The sequence below is a fragment of the Olea europaea genome, chromosome 10 (genome assembly GCF_002742605.1).
Source record: "Olea europaea var. sylvestris chromosome 10, O_europaea_v1, whole genome shotgun sequence".
In the NCBI taxonomy this organism is placed as follows: domain Eukaryota; kingdom Viridiplantae; phylum Streptophyta; class Magnoliopsida; order Lamiales; family Oleaceae; genus Olea; species Olea europaea.
Window position 1 is genome coordinate 7,378,768 of NC_036246.1, and position 10,151 is coordinate 7,388,918.

Below are 10,151 nucleotides of genomic sequence, written 5' to 3' on the forward strand. Positions count from 1 at the left end.
GAGTTGTTTCTAAATTATAAACTCATTTTGCAAGAACTACTCCGTAACGTTCCTCTTTGCCTGAACCAAATTGAAATTGGCAAGCCTACTATTGACATCTCCAATACAAACAAGGCACTTTTTGTAATGCCTGTTGAACTAGGTAGTGCTAATTTTTTGTTTTCAAGTGAAGTCATTTCCACATTAATTACAATATACTTTCGTAATTTGCTTTCCATTCTTAATTGTCTTCTCATTAAGTTTTTTCAACATTCAGAAGTAGGCTAACGAGCTTTTGCCTTGTTTTCATCTCTCTGCAAAGATTGCTTTTTCCAAATCATCATGAGACTCGATGATTGTTGATTCCGTAATACCGACATTTTCTTGATTCGAAACATCGCAACAGTATTAGAATTATTGAAGAATTGGTTAGCATCCTTGTTGGAGTTCATGAATCTAGTGTAAGTCATAACGAATTGTGTGCAAAATTTAGGAATAAAATCTACAACTAATAGAAATAAATGATACAAGGAAAATCTGAATTTATATAAAATTATAAAATTCATTAAAATCAGAGTTTATGATATTTTCAATCTTTACATTGGTGGAATCACATTTTGATATATGTAATGTCATTAAAGACGATAAAAAATACATAAATATATGGCAGCCTTCAAATAATGTATAATTAAGGATAATGCTGTGTAGTCCCACTAATAGAAATAAATGATACAAGGAAAATTTGAATTTATATAAATTTTTAATATTCATTAAAATTTGAGTTTATGATACTTGCAACCTTTTCACTAGTGGAATCACATTTTGATAGAAGTAATGTCATTAAAGACAGTAAAAAATACACAAATATATGGGAGCCTTCAAATAATGTATAATTAAGGATAATGCTATATAATCTCACAGAGATTACAAGTCCAGTTTGAGTAGCTCTAAATGATAGGTTGAATGAAAGATGAAATTAAATGATTTATTTAATTTTATCTATAATTTAATGCCACATTATTAGTACCACCTAGACCTAGTGGTGGTTAAATAGCATTATTTTATATTTAAAACGTATATAATAACTTAGAATAGGCAGATAATTTTGTCATAATTCATCAAATAAAGCAAGTTCAAGATCATGAAGAGCTCTACCATGCTAATTCCTTTCCTCTGCTTGGCACTCTATCACGCCTTTTTACTCCATCTATAGGTAAATTTATCCTTAAAAGTTAATGAAGTAATATTTTTAAAAATCTCTTTAAGTTCTTGTAAATTCCAGTCCTAATCTTAGGTCCTGACTCACCCTCCGTAGACGAACCTTTCAGAGGAACCCATAGGTTTTCGGGGCATTGGATATTTACATTCCTTCAATTTTACATTGATCCAGTGTTTATTTTTGTAATTTTTAATTAATGATATTTGTTCAGGATAAATTGGCTTCAATCTTTGCCCCATATATTTTCAAACATTCACAACGTGTGCTTCGCATCCATGTCTCGTTGAAGGGAAGAAACGGTATCCTCCAAATAGTATTAATCATAGATTGTCAATGTTTTAAAGTTACACTGAAATTAAATCAATGTAAATGCATGGAACTTTGTAAAAGTGCTTTTCCAGTCCTGTCCTCAGCCGTGGTCTTAGTCCAGACACAACCTCTGGCTTGGCCCCACACCCCATAATATAATTTGACTAGTTTATGATTATAATCAGTTAATAATTATGGTTCTACTTACTGTGTTATCGTGTAATGGATTATCTATTAAACTGCATATTAGTTATATCAAACAACGTATAAATAAAAAAGTATTCATACCTAATCTAGTGCACCAAACATTCTTGAGATAAATGCAGTTTTTATTAAAAAAATCGGAGGGTAATTACATGAAATTGGAAAGGGTTATTTAATCATGTCTGTAGTTTTCCTTCAAACTAATAATGTCCATATTTTATTTGTTTGAGATGTAGTGAAGGGTAATATACAACTAAAAATTTCATCATATGGGTACTTGAACAATGACAATGTGAATAATGCAATCAATTTTAAATAATATAGAAAATTGAGAAAAATAATAAAATTTTACCAAAAGAATTAAATTCAATAATGGATCAAATTTACGTTAGTTTTTTCAAATGAACATACAAGAAATATACAAAAAAAGAAAAAAGAAAAAAAAAACTCAACAATGGAGTTAGAGATCTCAAAGTCCCTCTAGTTCTTTTGATCAATATTTCGATGACCTTCAAGGATTCAAAATTGATCTACATGAATACTAAATTACTGTCTTAGTTTATTTTTTATTTTACTTTAAATTTCTGTTTTCAATAATATTCATATTGTTGTACTTCTAATTTCTTTTTAATTTGTAATTATCAAATTTCTACTTTTTGAATTGGCTTAATAGCACAAAATGTCCCTATGTTTGGTATGTAGTGTGCAAAACGTCCATACATTTCAAATTTTTACATCTTCACCTCTATTTTTACAGTTCATTACGAAAAATGTCATTTTTACCAATTTTTAATGTAAAATAACCAATATATCTTCCTATTTAAATAAAACATAAAAGGAAAAGAAGAATTAAAGAACAAATTACAATTATATTCCAAAACTTTTTTAAAAACTACAAATAAGTCTAAATGAATTATTAAAATGACAATTAGCACAAAATGTCCATACCTTTGAATATTATTATTCAAAACATCCCTACCTTTTACTTTTTGAAATATAGTAATTAGGACAAAACGTCTATACCTTTCATGTTATTGTACAAAACGTTCTTACCTTTCATTTTTTGCATTTTCATCCACATTTTCACATTTCATTGTGGAAAAAAGGTCATTTTCATCCCATTTTTAAATAAAAAAATGACAAATATACTCTTCTATTTAAATAAAATAAAAAGAAAAGAAAAGAAAAATGAAATATGAGGGTATATTGGTTCTTTATTTTTCTTAACTCACAAGTTCAAATAGGGATGTCTTGTGCAAATTCAGATGCAACTCACAAATATGAACCCGACTTGCGAACGCAAATAAGGATTTTTTCTTTATTTTTTGTTTTATTTAAATAGGACAATATATTGGTCACTTTACATTAAAAACTGGTAAAAATAACGTTTTTCACAATGAAACATGGAAATAAGGGTAAAAATACAAAATTTGAAATGTATGAACGTTTTTCACATTATAAGCAAAGCGTATGGACGTTTTGTACTATTAAGCCAAGTGAAAATGCAAAAATTTGAAACATATAGACGTTTTGTACACTATAGACTAAACGTAGGGACGTTTTGTGCTAATTACCCTATTCCAAAAAATAAAAGGCAAGGTAGTTTTGTACAATAATATTGAGAGGTAGAGACGTTTTGTGTTAATTACCATTTTAACAATTCATTTGAACTCATTTACAGTATTTTAAAAGTTTGGAAGTACAATTGCAATAAATGATAGAAAGAAAAATAATAAAAATTGTATAAATTACACAAAATGAATACTGCTTTACAAAATTTGGTACAGTATTGTTCATTACTCTAATTTGGTGTGAAAATTTGAAGTCTAATTTTGGAGTATCACTTTCACATCAGATTAGCATTTCACAATCATTTTAAAACTGGTTGGAGATGCTCTTTATCAATATTTGACTATCGAATTTTATTTTCACAATAAAGTCAAATATTAAACAATTAATATCTCTCTATCGCAATCCCCAAAATGGAATATGGTCAATGCTGTTGAGAAAAATGGATGATTTGTGTAAAGATATTTATTTAGCATAATCAATTAAATGACATAAACATAATTCAACAATAATATAAAGTAAGAAGAGTGTTAGAAAAGCAAGCATTGAGAGTCACATCAAAGATGATATCCTAAATTCATTTTGCCTCCTTTTTGTGTTGGTACTTTCAACGCTACACGACTCCTATGTAAAACCCATATGGCTCACAGCCGATTCCCCTTCTATGGGCAACACCATAGGAAGATAAGTGAACAAACCCTTATCAAGTTGTCAAAACTATAGAAAATAATATATAAGTGTAGAGAATATCCTATGAAATTATCTTTTTCATGTTATGTTTAACCCCAAGAAAATCACTTCCTCTTATAGGGAGAAATTCAATCCCCACATGAAAATAAATTATATATAAGTATAAGTTACAATCTAAATTATGAGATTTAATTTTGTATTAAAACTTAATATTAAAAATCAAAAACTGAAAATTAATATTTGTTGTGGAAGTTTAAAACTTTTTTAAAAATGTTGTAACAATTCCCTACACGTTTTAAACTTTCAAATTATATAACTATATATGGCAACATAATACTGTGCAATATGTGTTGGTGTCTTTTGGACTTGAACCTTATTTGGTGATAAAAATTTCCATTTGAGGGAGCCATAATGAACTAAGTCTTGAATTAGATCCCTTTGACCAAATTTCAATTGCTCCATTCATAGTATTAATTTAGGCTCTAGTTCATAGTTAGTAGCGTTCTTAATAGACGTGCGCTCTAATCTTGATTCTAGTGAGAGTCTCTAGAGAATAGTCATTTCATAGCCATGACCTCATGGCAACTCTTACATAGGTGACCCACACCTCGCAAGAATTCTTACCTTAGTATTTATTCAAGGTTAAACCTTTCCTAACATCACATTATTATTAGCACTATCACCATATGAATGTTTTTACTACATTGAACCTTCTTTATGGGATATCCAATCACAAATGTTGGGTTACTCCCAAGGTGACTTCCTTATGGATTTAAGCCCATCCCCTCAATGATTTATTATCTCTACTACGAACTATAATTTATTTTATGTCCCTTTTGGATAATAATTTTGTAACATCAATTTGTATAGCTCTTACTCTCCGCTTGCACATCTGCATGTTATCTAAGAACTTTCTAAAATATCAATAACACATATTTATTTAATTATAATGAGATAAACTTATGAAATTTAGAAATTGATTTCTTGTAACACATTTGAACAGATGCATCCAATGAACTCTTGCATTTCACATGTATGTCTACAATTTATTTTTAACACTTTTGAAAGTCAATTTTCCAATTAAGAATAATAAAATATAGAAGGTGCATCGATATGAAATTTAAACACCTCCAATTTCAAATATACAATAATCTCTCTCTCTCTCTCTCTAATTATTATTATCAAGAATTCTCAAACTCCATATATCACAAAATTGCATTGATCTTTGTACGAATGATCGAACACCAATGCAAACTATACAAATCACCTTTGTGGATGACTATATTAAATCATTAATTATCATCATCATGATTATCAAGTTGATATCAATGATGACGAATATTTAGCAAACGTATACCCAAAATTTAATATCTCCTGAATTTTGGAACTTCCTTTCCAAGTTAAATTTACAAAGACTTAAAACAAATTTGAAAATAAGACTAATTAGTGCTAACAGATAATCATAAAGAAGTGAGAAAAAAATTTGCTCCATTTATAATATAATAATAATAATAATAATTTTTTTGGTCGGAGTTTCCTGAATGCAATCAAATGACTTTTATAGTGTGACTAATCATTACTTCTTCAAAATGCTATGTTTACTCAAAAAAGCCACAAGAACGGGGTCAAAAACAGGCATGTTAGAGGGGGCCCAAAAAGCAGGGTTGATGTTTATTTCTCATATCATCATTAGAATCTTTCAGCCTATGCACATGTACATAAATCTTCTAATGATGAATTTATAAAAAGTCACTATGCTATTTTCTCTTACCTCATTCGTAATAGAAGAATGAATTGATAAAGTTTCACCCATTGGAAACTGCAGAAGAAGTCGTCATGGCTGTAAACTTATACAATCACCATTATTTCTAAACTCGCCAATGAGAATTTTATAGATGTATTTTTCAGTCATAGTAGTAATGTCAAAGGAGAAGTATGAGACATTTTCTAAGGAAATTTAATGCCCTAGTATAGATTTCAAGACTAACATGCATTGATCAAGTAATCAACTTATCAAGACTGGTTGGCGACTTGGGCATAATAGATCATAGTGAAACTTAAAAATAAGAATCAATAACCATAGTGTTTAAATGTTGGTCCTACTGAAAACTATTCTTGCTAAGGGTAATAAACATTTCATAGAACAAATTACACGCTATACTTCTTAATCAATAACCACATGTCATTACAACTTTTCCATATAATTGATAGTCCAAATTCGTCATTCACCAGCCATTCATTTTAATAACTTAAAATCCGAGGGCTTATGTATAACTTGAAATAATTAAATGCCAAATAAATTATTATAATTATTAAGATTAAAAGCTTTCAAAACTTTAATCAAAATTGTTCACATTACATGATATTATTTTATTTTATTTTATTTTAACATCAGAATATGAGTTACATGTCTAAATTGAATAATAATAAACCACTATTACTCACTGGAGTTACAATTTACTTTTTAAAATATTAATAAAGCACATTACTGAGGGTTAATCTTTTAACCTTTGTTTTAACCCAATCAATTCATATGCATGACAACATTCTAATTTTTGGTTATAATATTCTATGATAATTATGAATGATAAGGGATAAAAGACACATTATTTTCAAATAGAAATCCACATATATCATACCATTAGAGCTTGATTGATATATGGTAGAATTCCGTATCCCAAATTGGTCCTCAAAGCCTTTTAATTTACTCAGAAATTGATTAAAACTTTGGCTCATTTAGCTTAGACGAAAAAGAGGAAGTTTTGTGCTAATTACCCCATTCCAAAAAATAAAAGGTAAGGACGTTTTGCAAAATAATATTGAAAGGTGGAGATATTTTGTGCTAATTTACCATTTTAACAATTCATTTGGACTCATTTACGGTTTTTTAAAAGCTTGGGAGCATAATTGTAATTTGTTCTTTAATTTTTCTTTTCTTTTTTTTTTTTGTTTTATTTGAATATGAGGGATCATTTTACATTAAAAAGTAGTGAAAATGACATTTTTCATAATGAAATGTGAAAATAGGGATGTACATGCTAAAATTTGAAACGTAGGGACATTTTGCACACACAGACCAAACATAAGGATGTTTTGTGTTATAGCCTTTTGAATTTTAATGATAATTTTATTTAACTTAGTAACTATTATTTATTACTTGATTACAATTTATTATATTGTTAACAAAAAAATAATCAAACAAAAAATATAAACTAAATCAAATCAAATCCTGACACATAAAAGGATACAATCAGAATTAAATTTAATGTAATATAAAATAAAGGACAGAAAGAAAAATAATTAAAATTGTATAAATTACACAAAATGAATACTGTTTTACCAAATTTGGTACAATATTGTTCATTACTCTAATTTGGTGTGAAAATTTGAAGATTAATTTTGGAGTATCACTTTCACATCAGATTAGCATTTTACAATCATTTTAAAACTGGTCGGAGATACTCTTTACCAATAGTTGATTATTGATTTTTATTTTCACAATAAAGTCAAATATTAAACAATTAATATCTCCCTGCCCCAATCCCCAAAATGGAATATGGTTAATGCTATTGGAAAAAATGGGTGATTTGTGTGTAGATACTTATCAATTAGCATAATCAATTAAATGATATAAACATAATTCAACAAAATATAAAATAAGAAGAGGTTTAAAAAAAGAAAATCTTGGGAGTCATGTCGAAGACGCTATTTTAAAGTCATATTGCCTACTTTTCGTGCAGGTCGTTTCGGTACTACATGACTCCAAAATAAAACTAATGTAGCTCATAACCGATTCTCCTTCAGTGAGCATGACTATAGCGAAATAAGTGAACGAACCCTTATCAAGTTGTCAAAACTATTGAAAATAATATATAAGTGTGAGAGTATTGTATGAAATTATCTTTTTCATATTATGTTTAACCCCATGAAAAGCACTCCCTTTTATTATAGGGAGAAATTTAACCCCTCATTTATGAAAATAAATCATATTTAAGTTACAATCTAAATTATGAAATTTAATTTTGTATTAAAAATTCATATTAAAAATAAAGACTGAAAACTAATATTTATTGCGGAAGTTTAAAACTTTTTTTAAATTGTTGTAACAAATGTCATTTGTATAATGAGTGTAAATCAAGTCATAATAATTGAACAAAATCATAAAAGTGAAATTAGGTTTAGTTATATAATTCTAAAATATAATATTAAGCACGGGATTATTCTTATTTCAATGTAAACTCAAGTATATAATGACTTTAAAGATAAAATAAAATTCTATTAGTTGTTATAATGTATTATTCTATTTCAATTTTTCCAAAAGTAGCATGCATCTTTACATTATAATTTGTTATCCAAGTATAATCAATCTCCACTTCTTTATCTCAAAAGTCTTTGTGAAATAATTTCAATAAAAAGATAAAAAAAAGTCAAAATTTTTACTAATACCAAATTTTCTTGTTAAAACTTAATTATGCATATGTTAGGATTTTTCATGTGTGACGGATCATCTGCAAGGTCTCGAGGCCCACACCCAAGATAGCCTACCCTCACATGGGCTAGCAAACATAACAATATAAAACTTACACAAAACTTTTGGTAAAATAGGGCAATTATATGATCAATAATGCTACATGTACAACTGGGGTTAACAACCCCAATTAACAATTACACACATTGGAGGGGGCTCACGCCGAATAAAAAAATCGTGAGCCCCCCTCCTGTGAGTACATTGTCAACTGGTGTTGTCAATCCCAATTGTACAACTGGAATAATTTTTATATGATTTACGTATGATAATGACATAGCATACTTTCCATTCTCTCAAACTTTTATTATTTTTGTACAAGGAACTTTTTGTCAATATTTAAAAATAAAATAAAATAAAATTTTGAGTGTCTGAATCTTCTGCAAATTTGATAAAATAAATAAATTGGGGTGGCTCTTAGCTCAACGTATTCCAGACTATCAAGTTTAATTTCATGCAGTGTTTTAAGAATGGATTTCGGAGCAGACAGTATCAAGACTTGAAGCTGATTTATCTCTTTCTGGAAATACGATAAAGTTTTGATCAATTTGGTTCAAGTACTCTCACAATGTATACGCGTTCTGAATTGGGTGCTTAGGGTGCAAAAACTGTACATGTTGTCCACTTCCAATCATGCTTCCGTTGTGTCAATGAACCTCTTCGTGTCCCTCCTCTGCAGCTGCATTGTCATTGGCCGTCTGCTGGAGGAGAATCGTTGGATGAATGAATCAATTACAGCACTAATCATTGTTAGTTTTACTCTCATTGTTTTTTCTGAGTAAATATTCAAAACGTATGGTGCAGAGCTTAAATGTTACATTATTATGTCGTTTGTCTTTTGGTTTGTTGAAGTCCTGATACGGGGATTTGTATTCTAATTAATGGCTTACTATGAATCTTTGTTTGTGTCATATTTCGAATTGCCTTTATTCTTTGTTTGTGATACCAGAAAGTGCTTTCAACTTGGATTCTTTCAGGGTTCATGTACTGGAGTGGTTATATTGTTGATTAGTAGAGGCAAGAACTCACATCTCCTGGTCTTCAGCGAGGATCTGTTCTTCATATATCTTCTTCCTCCTATCATATTTAATGCTGGGTAAAGTGAATGCTTTTATTTAGTTTTCTAGTCCAAAAGGTACTTTGCTAGTGAGTGTATGTGTGTTGTTACATGTCTATTTGGAGCAATTCCAATTCTGTGCAGAACTTAGTGAGAGTGGCATGCTTGATTACAAAAGTCGACGGCTGCAGTTTGCAGAGAAGGAAGACAAATAGTAAAGTCTGAGATAAAAGCTTTGTTTTATTATGAAATTTTTGTAACATATGTATGATATTTATGGCTACAAAATATCCACAAGATTACATATTTATTAAAAATGTAGGTTTAGCTACAAGCTTTATAATGGAGTTATTATGTATGAATTATGAAATTTATGATGACACAATATCCATGAGATTACATATTGCATGTTTTTTTTTATAACTACTAGTAGTAAGTACGTGTGTTGCACATCTTATATATCTATGAATAATATACGTACTTTTTTTTTTTGAATTACTAATACCATGTTTTAAAATAGTAGAGGTAATTGATATTGTTAAAGGATGTGTGTGTGTGTGTGTGTGTGTGTGTGTGTATATCGATGAATAAGATACATA